Source organism: Pseudophryne corroboree, chromosome 2 (genome assembly GCF_028390025.1).
Source record: "Pseudophryne corroboree isolate aPseCor3 chromosome 2, aPseCor3.hap2, whole genome shotgun sequence".
NCBI classification, from domain to species: Eukaryota; Metazoa; Chordata; class Amphibia; order Anura; family Myobatrachidae; genus Pseudophryne; species Pseudophryne corroboree.
The window spans coordinates 226,356,037-226,370,445 of record NC_086445.1 but is presented as its reverse complement, the minus strand read 5'-3'; positions in this window follow the sequence as shown (position 1 = coordinate 226,370,445).

Here is a 14,409-nt window from a genome sequence, read left to right as displayed (position 1 = left end):
TTCCCACACCACATTACTACGCTACTTTCCCACACCACATTACTGTGCTACATTCCCACATCACATTACTGCGCTACTTTCCCACTCCACCGTACTGTTACATTCCCAGACCACATTACTGCAGTACCTTACCACACCACCGGACTGCAATAATTTCCCACACCACCATACTATTTTACCTGCCCACACCACGGAACTGCATTCCCTTCTTGCATCGCTGTACTGTGCTACCTTCCCACACCACCTTACTGCGCTACCTACCTTCACCATGTACTGCGCTACCTTCCCACACCACATCCAGGCGATACCTTCACACCACATTACTTTGCTACCTTTCCGCACCACATTACTGCATTACCTTCCCGATCCACCATACTGCACTACCTTCCCACACCACCATACTGCACTACCTTCCCACACCACCGAACTGCATTACCTTCCCACAACACAATACTGTGCTACCTTCCCACACCACTGTACTGCGCTACCTTCCCACACCACACTACTGCGCTACCTTTCCTCACTATATTAAACATAAAGAGTGGATTCTCCCTATAGGCGCTGATCCTTGCTCAAAAAGGTCATAAGGGTGTGATAAACCTTATCAATTGAAATTCACCAAATAGTGAGATACTCTTGGAAAATATTTAAAACAGATTTATTACACATAACATGAATAAAAAGGTGTGGCAATGGAAATTAATCCTACCAGTGCAGGTAGAAGGAGCCACAGGTGTTGTTATGCAGAGTACCCCGGGAAATACCCTGCATTGGCTCCCATTGATAGTTTCCCAAAGCGATACAGCATCCACAGGTCCAGTAATCCGTGATGGCACAAACAGGATAATGCCTACGCGTTTCAGGACTCAAGGTCCCTTTGTCAAGGCTGGATAACCTGTGTGTCCAGAGTCCCTGTATTTAAAGGAAGTCTTGACCATTCAAAAGTGTCCACATATGTGATTTCCTTCACTTCCTGTCCGGACTTTCCCGGAACCGGAAGTGACGTAGGAAATGCGTTCCACCGCTGACCGGAAGTGCGTTCCACCGCTGACCGGAAGTGCATTCCAAAAACCGGACATGGATGTAATAACGATGCAAAACTGGAAGTTAATGCATTCCATCCGGATCAGGAGGGGATTTCTTTCTCATAATAGTTTCCACGGGGCTCCAGATAAAAAGTTAAAAATAAAAAAGAACACAATTAATAATGTTGAAATATAAAGCATAAAAAATTAAAATAAATAAACAATAAAAATAAAATTAAAAAATAGTTTAAAAAATGCAAATAAAAATAAAAAATAAAAATAAATGCAAATAAAAATAAAAGCATTCGACACCATAAAAGGAAAAATGTATGATGATGAATTGATTTATGACAATCAACCGATGAATTAATCAAAAAAGGACGAAAAAAGGATGAAGTGGCTATAAAAACCACTTTATCTCAAAGTCCTGATTGAGACCATTAGACGAGAGAGTTTGCAGATCAAAAATAGTCCTAATTTCTGCCTTAGCTAGGCGGGTTTCAAGGTTCCTATTTTTCCAGGTGGCTTTAATATGGATGAGGCCTACAAAATATTTAATGGAATTTGGTGAACATTGATGTTTGTTCTTGAAATGTTCTGAGAGATGGAGGGTCGCAAGTCCTTTTCTGATATTGCGTAAATGTTCACCTATACGCATTTTCAATGCACGTGAAGTCCTGCTGACATAGGATTTCCCACATTCGCATGTAATCAAATAGATGACATTGGTGGTATTGCACGTGATGAAGTCACAATTTTTAAAGGTCGTCCCATTGACAGAAATTTCTGTATATTTGGTTTTGTCAGTTTTAATGTTTCTGCAGCCTAAACAAGTGCCGCATTTCGGCAAACCAGCTGTCCTGATTGGGTTGGTGCTTTTAATTGGAAATTCGCTACGTACCAAACGATTTTTTTAATTAGGGGCTCGGCGGTAGATGAATCTAGGTTTCACCGGGATAATATTTTTTAGCACAGGATCACCTTGGAGAATATGCCAATGTCTCTTAATAATTTTCTCAAATAGTTTATGATCTGAATCGAAACCTGATAGAAAGACCCACTGACTGTCTAGTTTAGAGTTTTATTGACTGCTCTTCTTGTCTACTAACAGTGTGACTCTATCGGTTGCTGAGATGTCCTGGGCTGCTGCTTCAACAGTTTCTGATTGATAGTCCTTTATGAGAAAGATTTTCTTTAAATTTTGCAATTGAGTTTCACATATAGATTGTTCACTGCAGTTTCTCTTTATCCTAGTGAATTGGCTTCTAGGATGCCTTTGAGCCAATTGTTGTGATGCTCACTGTCAACTGCAATATAATTCTGAGTGTCGGTAAGTTTTTAATACGTTTTCATATGTATGGTTTCTCCTTAATATATATAGATAAATCTAAAAAAATTATTTCAGATTGACTGCTATGAAAAGTGAACCGGAGATTGATGTTATAATTGAGTGGAACAAAAACAGTCTAAATCATTTTTTTTACCGATCCAGGTAAAGATGATGTCATCAATATATCGTCCATAATTAAGTATTTGTGACCCCCAAGCTGCACTCGAATATATGGTTTTCTGTTCCCAGAGGGCCATAAACAAATTTGCGTAGCTTGATGCGAAATGAGTACCCATGGCGGTGCCCTTGCGTTGAAGATAGTAGTCGCCATTGAAGAAGAAAAAATTATTGCAAAGTATGAAATCGATGGATTCTATGATGAAGTCTTTTATCGGTTGCTTTCTTGGTTTTGTTCATGGAGTATGTGATGGCTTCGATCCCATCCTTGTGACTGATAATCATATAAAGTGAGGAGACATCCGCCGTGACCAGGTACAGATTGGATGTGTAATTTATTCCTTGAATTCTTTTAATGGCATCTTTTGTATCTTTGAGAAAAGAGAGAGTCTCTACCACTAATGGTTGTAGGAAATGATCTATCATGGCAGATAAATTTGAAGTAAGGCTTCCTGTGCCCACTATAATTGGGCGGCCTGGTGGTGAAGTTAAGCTCTTATGTACCTTTGGTAAAACATATATTGTAGGTGTAACTATATTTTCAACTTTAAGGTACCCAAACTCACTTTCTGATATTCCTCCAGACGATAGATGTTTTTCTAGGAGTTTCACATAATTGTTTCTGATATGCATGGAGGGATCTGTTTTAAATTTTTGGTATGTGGTAGTGTCAGATTGCGGTCTCATAACTTCATTTTTGTAATCTTCCGTATTCAGCATTGCTACTCCTCCTCCTTTATCGCATGGTTTAATGATGATTGTTTCATCCTTACTTAAATCTGTAATGGCCTTTCGTTCTGCTTTAGACAGATTCCATTGGCGTTTCTTTTTCTTGTTCTTTATCTTCCTGAAATCTTCTGCCGACAGTTTCTGGAAGGTTTTGATAAATCCTCCTTTGATGTGGGCTCGGTAGAAATTGGATTTTTGGAATGCACTTTCGGTCAGCGGTGGAACGCATTTCCGATGTCACTTCCGGTTCCTGGAAAGTCCGGACAGGAAGTGAAGGAAATCACACATGTGGACACTTTTGAATGGTCAAGACTTCCTTTAAATACAGGGACTCTGGGCACACAGGTTATCCAGCCTTGACAAAGGGACCTGGAGTCCTGAAACGCGTAGGCATTATCCTGTTTGTGCCATCATGGATTACTGGACCTGTGGACGCTGTATCACTTTGGGAAACTATCACTGGGAGCCAATGCAGAGTATTTCCCGGGGTACTCTGCATAACAACACTTGCGGCTCCTTCTACCTGCACTGGTAGGATTCATTTCAATTGCCACACCTTTTTATTCATGTTATGTGTAATAAATCTGTTTTAAATATTTTACAAGAGTATCTCACTAATTGGTGAATTTCAATTGATAAGGTTTATCACACCCTTATGACCTTTTTGAGCAAGGATCAGCGCCTATAGGGAGAAGCCACTCTTTATGTTTGATTTATGTTCTTGTTGGGAGCCTTCTTGGGGAACTCCAGCATTCTTCCAGGCTGCTAAAAGATACATTACAGCGCAGTAATTCACCTCACACCCTTCACTTTTGTGAAGTTTTCCTCACTATATTACCTTCCCACACCACATTACTGCATTACCTTCCAGCACCACAGTACTGAGCTTCCTTCCCGCACCACCGTAATGCATTACCTTCCCGCACCACAGTACTGCGCTACCTTCCCGCACCACATTACTGCGCTACCTTTCCTCACTATATTACCTTCCCACACCACATAAATGCACTACCTTCCCGCACCACGGTACTGAGCTACCTTCCCGCACCACCGCAATGCATTACCTTCCCATACCACATTACTGTGCTACCTTTCCTCACTACATACCTTCCCGCACCACAGTATAGCGCTACCTTCCCACACCACATTACTGCACTACCTTCCTGCACCACATTACCGCATTACCTTCCCACACCACATTACCGCACTACCTTCCCACACCACAGTATAGCGCTACCTTCCTGCACCACGGTACTGAGCTACCTTCCCGCACCACATTACCACTCTATGTTCCAGCACCACATTACTGTGCTACCTTCCTGCACCACATTATTGCGCTACCTTTCCGCACCACATTACTGCGCTTCTTTCCCGCACCACAGTATAGCGCTACCTTCCTGCACCACGGTAGTGAGCTACATTCCCGCACATTACTGTGCTACCTTCCCGCACTACATTACCGCGCTACCTTCCCGTACCACATTACCGTGCTACCTTCCTGCACCACATTACCGCAGAATAATTACTCATATCAGTCACTTCTCCAATGGAGCTTTTATTCTATATTTCCCGCTATCTTCCTGCACCACATTACCGCACTACCTTCCCGCACCACATAACTGTGCTACCATCCCACACCACATTACCGCACTACCTTCCCACACCACAGTATAGCGCTACTTTCCAGCATCACAGTACTGAGCTACCTTCCCGCACCACATTACCACGCTATGTTCCCACACTACATTACTGTGCTACCTTCCTGCACCACATTATTGCTCTACCTTTCCGCACCACATTACTGCGCTACCTTCCCGCACCACAGTATAGCGCTACCTTCCTGCACCACGGTACTGAGCTACATTCCCGCACATTACTGCACTACCTTCCTACACCACATTACCGTGCTACCTTCCCGCACCACATTACCGCGCTACCTTCCTGCACCACATTGCTGCGCTACCTTCCTGCACCACATTACCGCACTACCTTCCCGCACCACATTACCGTGCTACCTTCCCATACCACATTACCGCACTACCTTCCCACACCACATTACCGCACTACCTTCCCACACCACATTACCTTCACATACCACATTACCGCATTACCTTCCCACACCACATTACAGCGCTACCTTCCCGCACCACATTACCACATTACCTTCCCACACCACATTACAGAGCTCCCAAACCACCATACTGTGCTACTTCACAATGCATTACTGTTGTTCCTCTCCACACACTATCACTATGCTACACCACCATACTACTTCACTGCACTGCGTCTCCACAATACATACAGTCAGTAACAGCACTATACTACCTTCCTACTCTTACTGACCTCAAGGACTGAGATTCACCCGCTGCTGCTGCTGCTGGACAGTGGATTCGACCATGGCCTTCCTGACAGGGAGACTTCACCCTGGAGCTCCATCTCTCCTGTTTCTGGCAGTTGTCCTCTGCCTGCACCTTACTGCAGGAGCGAGGGTGCTTGCTAAGCTTTTCTCTCCTCTGGGACCAGCTCCTGCTGCTCTTCCTGTTTAGCTCCAGGCGGGTAGCGTGGCTTGTACTGGTGGTGGTGGTCATCTTGCTTCATTCTGCCTGGCTCTCCCTGCACCTGGACACTCCGTGGACGTGGCTCTTTGCTGGGGGTCTGTATAGCACCAGTATGGGGTAGACTGGTCAAGGTGCTACAGCAGCTAAGCTATCCCTAACAGAAGAGGGAGGCAGCTGAGCCTGAGGCTTTAGGAGCAGGATGGGGATGACTCTGGTCCTGGGGATGTGCAGGGCTATCTGGATGTCTCAGCCTGCTCACAGTGAGTGCAGCAGCAGGACGGAGAGGGGCCAGCCACACAACATCCATTCTGAGCATGTTGGAGTTGGACTCTACACCAGGGGACCGCTATTGACCTGCTATTGACCCTGGGACATACAGACACAGCCACCTTTGGGGTTTTACCCTATATGCTATCAGGCATTTGGAGAGCCTGACCACATCATTTACCATCATCTGCTGTGGCTGCAAGGACCCTCTCGGTGATATACTTGCTGTGTTATCCTATGGAGTCTATTACGTTATGCTTCTCTTTTTTAACTTCTTAGGCACTTATCTTTCAGGTTCCTCAAGGTTATTGTCAGTCCTATCTGAATATTGGGCTCGATATAAAGATCAATCAGAGCGAATCTCTATTCATCATCTATCATCATATGAGGATTACCATCCAATTAAGGGTGATTGTATTCTATTCATATCATTTTATTATGTATATGTTCTGTCATGGTATTTGGTGAGTGCTGTATTTATGTGTGCAAACTTTCTTTACACTCGTTGTTTTCCTTGAAGTGTGGGATACACCTCTATCTGCACCCTTTATAGCTGCACTCCAAGTTTTATTGCGCATATACTTTGAAAACAATTGTTAAAGATATTGAAAAATTAAATAAACAATAAACAACACATATTTTTCCAAACAAAATGCAATCATTTTTTATAAAACTAAAAAAAAAAAAGGACGCTCAGTGGCAAACACAGGATTTGCATGGGGGGGTTACAGAACTGGGCGGAGCCAATCACGGGGGTGGGGACTGAGGTGACCCAGTATATGCTGGGTCTGTAAAACTAGTGTGTCTGTGTGTGTGTGTGTGTGTGTATATATATATATATATATATATATATATACACATATATCTACACACACACACACACATATATATATATATATATATATATATATATATACATACACACATACATATACACATAGCATATTAAACATGCATATATGTACACACACATACAGTACACATATATACATATATATATATATACACACACATATATATATATCTATCATATGTGTGTGTGTGTGTGTGTGTGTGTGCGCGCGCGTGTGTTTATATGTATGTATGTATATACATGTGTATATATGTATGCACATGGATATATATGTACTTTAATTAAAATAAAGTAAACTTTTATTGCACTTACAAGTGCCACCAGGAAGACAGCAGGCTGCAGATAATACTCATGCAGCAAAAAAAAAAATAATATTTTTTATTTTTAGTGGAGGGGGGTTTCTGGGTGCTCGGAAACCCCCCCTGGGAGCGCCACTGATGCTCACACTAGCAGGGTCCTCTTTCCTCATGTGCTTTAACGCCTCTTTCAGTACTTATCCTCTTTTACAACACTCCCTTTGATGACACAAAATCCTTAGGTTGTCAGCCACCCTGATACTTTTAAATGTGCTGTTTACTGACACAACTATGCTTAAATACCCTATACTTTTTCTATATTGTATTGAACTATAAAGGTGGGTACACACTGATAGATATATCTGCCGATCAATTGATCAGCAGATATATCTATGGGCGGATCGGGCAGTGTGCTGTGCATACACACTGCCTGATCCGTCGGGGACTGACGTCATGAACTGGACGGGCGTGTATACATACCCGCCCAGTTCAGCTGTCAATCACCGCCGGCTGCCGCAGCATGTGCCGACCGCCCGTTCACACACAGCGATGCGCCAATATATGAGTAGATATATTGGCCGTCGGCTGTGCTGTGGGGCCGACACGATATGTCTGTGAACGACGGAGTTCACAGACATATCACCCATACACACTGGCCGACGGACCCGCGATATATCAGCCGTTCAATAGAACGGCCGATATATCGGCCAGTGTGTACGAGCCTTAAGACACTGGCTTCATGTTTACCATATTTATTTAATATAAATTTTTGCATAATAATCACATGTGGTGACATATAAATGCGGCCAATATCAACCTTTACAAAAAAAACATACCTATGGATTATACATATCACCGTATATTTTAACTCTGTGTAAAATAAAATGCTTTGAAAAACACAGTATGGCCTGGAAACTATTTTTGCACAATAGCCACATATCATAATAAAGATTGGTGTGCATGAAACAAATTCAAAAGCCATGCTAATTAATAAAAAAATAAAAAAACACCAAATTAATTCATAAATATGATGTGTTTAGAAACAACAACACAGCATACATTTCTGTGCTGACATCATACACAATGGTAAATGAGAAGAATAAATAAGACAACATTATTGCTGGATAAACCAGTTACAAACTGCTCCCTTCAAAAAAAAAAAAGTGCATCTTCAACATTAATATATTTAAAATCATAACTTACCAGCCTCCTTTGGCCGATCGGAGTCCCGTACATAAGTCCCCCTCAGTACCTCCGGAGGAATCAGATTCTGCAGGGGCTCCTCATACTCCAAATAAGTGGCGATAAATGGCCGCCCACCTCCAGTTTGTTGCGACGACTTCGCCTCCTTTGACATGTTCGCTTTCACACAATGCTGTATGTCATAAAAGCGCTTTCTGCAGATCTCTGCTGTTCGCCTCACCACGCCCTCACTATTCACAGCATTAACCACCTTCATCCATATTAGTGATTTTTTCCGAGATGACATCTTAGCTGCATCTTGACCAAAAAGCTGGCGATGATATTTCATTATCATCCTCACCAGGGCCACATTCTCTGCAAATGTGACCTTCACATTGCTCCCTGACTTGGTCCTGGTATGTGGCTGCGGAGCCACATCACTATCACTCGAAGACTCAGACACTTCTTGGCAACCTCCTCCATCTCACGCCCCCCCTCCCCCATTACCCTCCTCCACCTCACTAACCTCCTCCACCTCACCAAACTCCTCCACCTCACCAACCTCACTAACCTCTGAATCTGACATCCTTAGGACAAACAACACTGAACAGTAAAAAATAAACACAAAGCACACTCCTCCTCTAATTCTACACAGAACACCACACACACACACACACACACACACACACACACACACACACACACTGACAAGAGACTAAACCAAAAATACACTGACAGTAAATATGACACACTAATCAGTAACAGAACAACAATAAAGACAAGACAACTTTCAACAACAATACTGCACTCAGAAATCGCAAAGCTAATAACTACTACACTCACCAACTCATCACAGCACAATCTCTCTCCTCTCCACTAACTAAACCCACAAGATTCGGACGGTTTGGGGCTTATTTATATGGCTGCGCTTTGACACTCCCACGTATTCCACATAACCAATCACGCAGGGCCGGTGCTAGGGTGTTTGGCGCCTCCCTGCAAACTATAAATTTGCGCCCTCTCCCCCATACTTAATAAAGGGATAGCAAAAAGGCGAAGGCGCACACCATAAAAAGGTGTGTGGTCTCACAAGGAAGGGGTGAGCCCACACAATAGTACCCCCAATTCAATTTACCACCGTCCCCCTTTTTACACATTATGGCAGACAGCGCCCCCTTTTTACACATTACGGCAGACAGCGTCCTCCTTTTTACACATTACGGCAGACAGCGCCTCCTTTTTACACATTACGGCAGACAGCGTCCCCTTTTTACACATTACGGCAGTATAGATAGATAGACAGAATAGATGATACTTACCATCTCTCCGCTGGCTCAGGCAGTCAGGCTTCCTCGGTGCTGGCAGTTCCGGAGGCAGGGGAGAAGGAGTAGGAGGGAGGGGGACTCGGGAGTTGCAGCAGCACAGTGTAATTGGTGGCCACGCTGCTGCAGCTGTCCCTCTCCTTCCGCATTGGCTGGCCGCCGCCACTGTGAATGCTGGGATGAGGGAAGCACATCGCAGCATTCACAGCGGTGGCGGTCAGCCAATGTGGAAGAAAAGGGACAGCTGCAGCGGCGCCACTACCAATTTCATAGTGCTGCTGCGGCTCCCTCCCCCTCCTTCCTCCTCCTTCTCACCTGCCCGGGATCTGCTCCTCTCCTCCTCCGGCACACACAGGCGGCTTGTATTGAGTCAATTTGACTCATTACAAGCCGCTGACTTGGAATGTGGGCAGTTGCGCCCTCAGGGCGACTGCGCTGTGTGGCAGACACAACTGGCACACACGTAGTTACGGCTCTGCTCGCTACTCTCGTGAGATCTCACATGCAACCCGGAGCTGGCAGCCGCCTCAGCCAGGGCCAGTGCTGTCGAAATCAATAGCTGCAGGTGTCAGAACGGTCAGTGCCTTTGACCGATCTTACATTACCAACATATTGGCGTGCTATCTTACAAACACACACCACCGCAGTAATACACAGAGAACCGGTATCAGCGCACATAATATGTGCTGATACAACTTCCCTCCTATATCGACGCCTCATACATTTACCCCCCTGTATCATACTCAGCTCACTTCATCCTCTATTTGTGCACCAGACACCGCCTACTCACCATCATCCTTTCATGTGCATATACAGATGTAGCCATGCTCATCGTTGTGCTTTGTGGCAGCGAAGGCGTGGCAAGTGTATCCGTGTCTATGGACACGTGCATGCATCCATTAAAACCTATGAAGCAAACGGCAGCTGCAACCAGTCGCAGCCAGGTGCATTTGCATTACGCTGCGATGGGTATGCCCGTGTGTACGCATTGCGGCATAGATGAGCATGGCTACATCTGTAGGTGCCGACACAACAGGACAGAATTTGGTCACAAAACAACACATTATTGTGCTGTCTTTTTTTTTATTCATGTCCATAATTGCCCCTTATATATATACACACACACACTGTATATATGTGTGTGTGTTTGTTTTTTATCATCTCCAGTTTTTAACATTTTTATATGCGAAGGGAAAATTAGACACTGACAAAATATATATACAACTCTGGTAAAAGATAAAAAATTATGATACACTTGCAACTTGAGTAATTAAGAGCAATTGCTGACAAGGATTTCGAAGAGTTAAACTCACTATTGTGTTGTAGTGATTCTTGTCGGCTGCACTGAACTCAGTCGAGGTCCCGTGCACTGCAGCAACATGAAGAGGGGGAGGGCTCAGAAATACGAGTCACAATAGTGCAGGGAGAACGGGTTCCTTGCCTCGCAGCAGAATGAAGCAGGAACAGAAAGTAACAGTTGAAGGGTGTGTGACAGCCCGTGCGGCTGATGCTAGGAGGCAGGTGGGAGTGACGGAAGATCAGTTGGTGGGGTGGAGCTTAATTCCGCCGGCACCGTTGCTCGTTGCCAGCAATAGCGCACAGCGTGAGCATACAGAGCCGGCCATAGGCATAGGCAAACTAGGCAATTGCCTAGGGCATTTGATATGCCTAGGGGCATCAGCAGTTTCTGCTGATTAAAATGATATGCAGCATGCCTATATTCTGTGTGTAGCATTTCATATGCAGATACAGCCACAGTCTCACACAGAATATAGGCATGCTGCATATCATTTTAATCAGCAGAAGCTGCTTGTGCATCCTAGCCACATAGCAATGCAATTAAAAAAAGGTGCCCGATGTTAGCATTGAGGCAAGATTTATGAGCACACATCTGTTTCCAAGCAGAGGCAGAGGTACAGTGTTAGTGGCAGTGTGAGTGCTGTGTGCATGTGAGTGGGTTGGTTGTGCAGTAGTGTTTGGAATATGTGTAAGGAGCATTATGTTTATAAGGACATTAATAATATATCTCATATGTGTAAGGGGCATTACTGTGTGTATTATGTGTATAAATGCATTACTAATGTGTGGCATTATGTGTATAAGATGCTCTACTATGTGGCGTTGCGTATAGAAAGGGCACTACTGTGTCATCTAATGTGAATAAAGAGCAATAGGGTGTGGTGTAATGTGAATAAGGATCAATTCAGTGTGATGTAATGTGAATAAGGGGCTCTACTGTGAGGAGTAACGTTTATAAGGTAAAGTGATACTACTGTGAGATGTAATATGAATTATGGATACTATCGCATGATGTGAATAAATTTGCAGTACTATGTGGCGCATTTGGAATTGGGGTCATTGTGTGGCCATGCCCCTTGCCAGCAAAAACACACCTTTTTGGGCTGTGCGCCAAATGTACGAACTGTTCCTATTTAAAATATAGGGGGTACAAACACCAAAATAAGGACTGCTATGGATGAGGGGTGATGGTGCTGGGAAAGAGGTGCAAGCTCAGAGGCGGAACCAGCGGTGGTGCTAGGGGGCACCAGCCAAAATCTTGCCTAGGGCATCATATTGGTTAGGGCCGGCTCTGTGAGCATACATTAGCAGGGTATAGCAGAGCGAGGAGAGCGCCTCTCCTGCCCGGCGCCTACCTGCTTTGCAGACTCTGCTGAGCGGGTAGCGCCGGGCCTGCAATCACACTTCAACTTCTAAAACTAAAGTTAATGTGAAAACGTGGCCGCAAAGTCCACAAAATACTGCCGCTCTGTAAGTATACGAATCATGCGTCACAATATCCATCTTCGGCCGAACACAAACACATTCGGCCAACCCACACCCTGCCCCCTCCAGAAATACGAATAACATCGACATCAGAAAATTCGATAGAACAAATATACAAAATAGGACAAATTTGAAAGCTTAGTAAGAATACAGATTCAAAAAGTGGCAAATATGCACGGCCGATGTCATTCGAGTTCATTTTCGACTGAAATCGTCAGAAACACGAATCTTAGTAAATATACCCCAATGAATCCACATGTACACCATTTAGAATATCTGGAAAATATGCACTGTTAGGGGTCCTTGAAGATTGGAGTTGGGGAACACGTCCATATATAATTTTTCAAACCCTGATACACAGGGGCGTAAGTTTAAACCAGACGCCCGGAGGCAAATTAGACAATGGTGTGCCCCCCCTCCCCCCCACTCACACAGCCTCATATGTGCACACACACAGCCACACAAAGAGACACATATACACATGCAAAGCCGCATACAAAGACAGCCACATATGCAGAGAGCCACATATACACACACACAGCCCCATATACATACATATACGCACACACATAGCCCCATATACATACATACGCACACACAGCCCCATATATGCACACTGCCCAAATACGCGCATGCACATAGCACATAGCACCATAGTATAACACACAGCCTTATATACAGTATATAGATAGATAGAGTCTATCCACACAGCCCCATAAAAATCGGGAGACTGGACCAGTTTATTTGAATTAAGTCCTGGAGTGCCGCTTCATTGTGCTTATATCTTCAACCTGCAAAGTTGATTTAGAGGGCACCGGGCAAGCTGCCTGTGATGTTTATTTCATGAGTACCGAATACAAATACTATATATATATATATATATATATATATATGTATATATATATACATATACACACACACGCATACACACACAGACCCATATATATATTTTTATATATATATATATACACACAAACACACACAGACCCATATATCACACAGCCCCATATATATATATATATATATATATATATACACACATACACCCCCCCCAATGCCCCATATATACACATACACTACCCCATGTATATACACACACAGACCCATATAGACACACACACAGCCCCAAATACTGTATATACACACACAAAGCCCCATATATACACACAAAGCCCCATATAGACACACACACAACCCCATGTATATATAGTTATACACATACAGCCTCTTGTATATTCACACACAAAGCTCCATATAGGACACACATAACCCCATGTATATAAACACACAGCCCCATACATACACATAGCTCCATATAGGATACACACACAACCCTATGTATATACACACACAGTCCCATATAGACACACATACAGCCCCTGTATATACTGTACACACACACAGCTCCATATAGGATACACACACACAACCCTATGTATATACACACACACAGCAAATGTCCCTAACACTACAGCCACCGCTGCTGCTCCTCACCAATAGAAGAGGCATCTTCTGGCAGCAGCTCACGATTCCCGTCTTCAAGCTGACCCTCTGAGCCGGGGGTGGGGAGAGAGCTGGCGGGAGACGAGTGAGTAGGGCTGTGAGGAGGCGGGAGCATTGCCTGACACACTGCCGGCAAACCCCTCCTGCCCCTGCTGAAAGTATGCAGCAGCGCTGATCGGAGCGCTCTCCCGCTGCGCACGGAGGCTGGAGCTCAGCAGAGGCAATGGAGACGGTCGGAGCCGGGCCAGGTGCCCTCTTCAGAGCTGGAGCCCTGCGGCGACCGACTCCGTTGCCTCCGGAACTTCCGCCACTGCTGATACATCCAATCAGTCTGCTGTGTTATTTTCAGTCAATTAACTAGGTTTATTTTACTGCAAAGACCA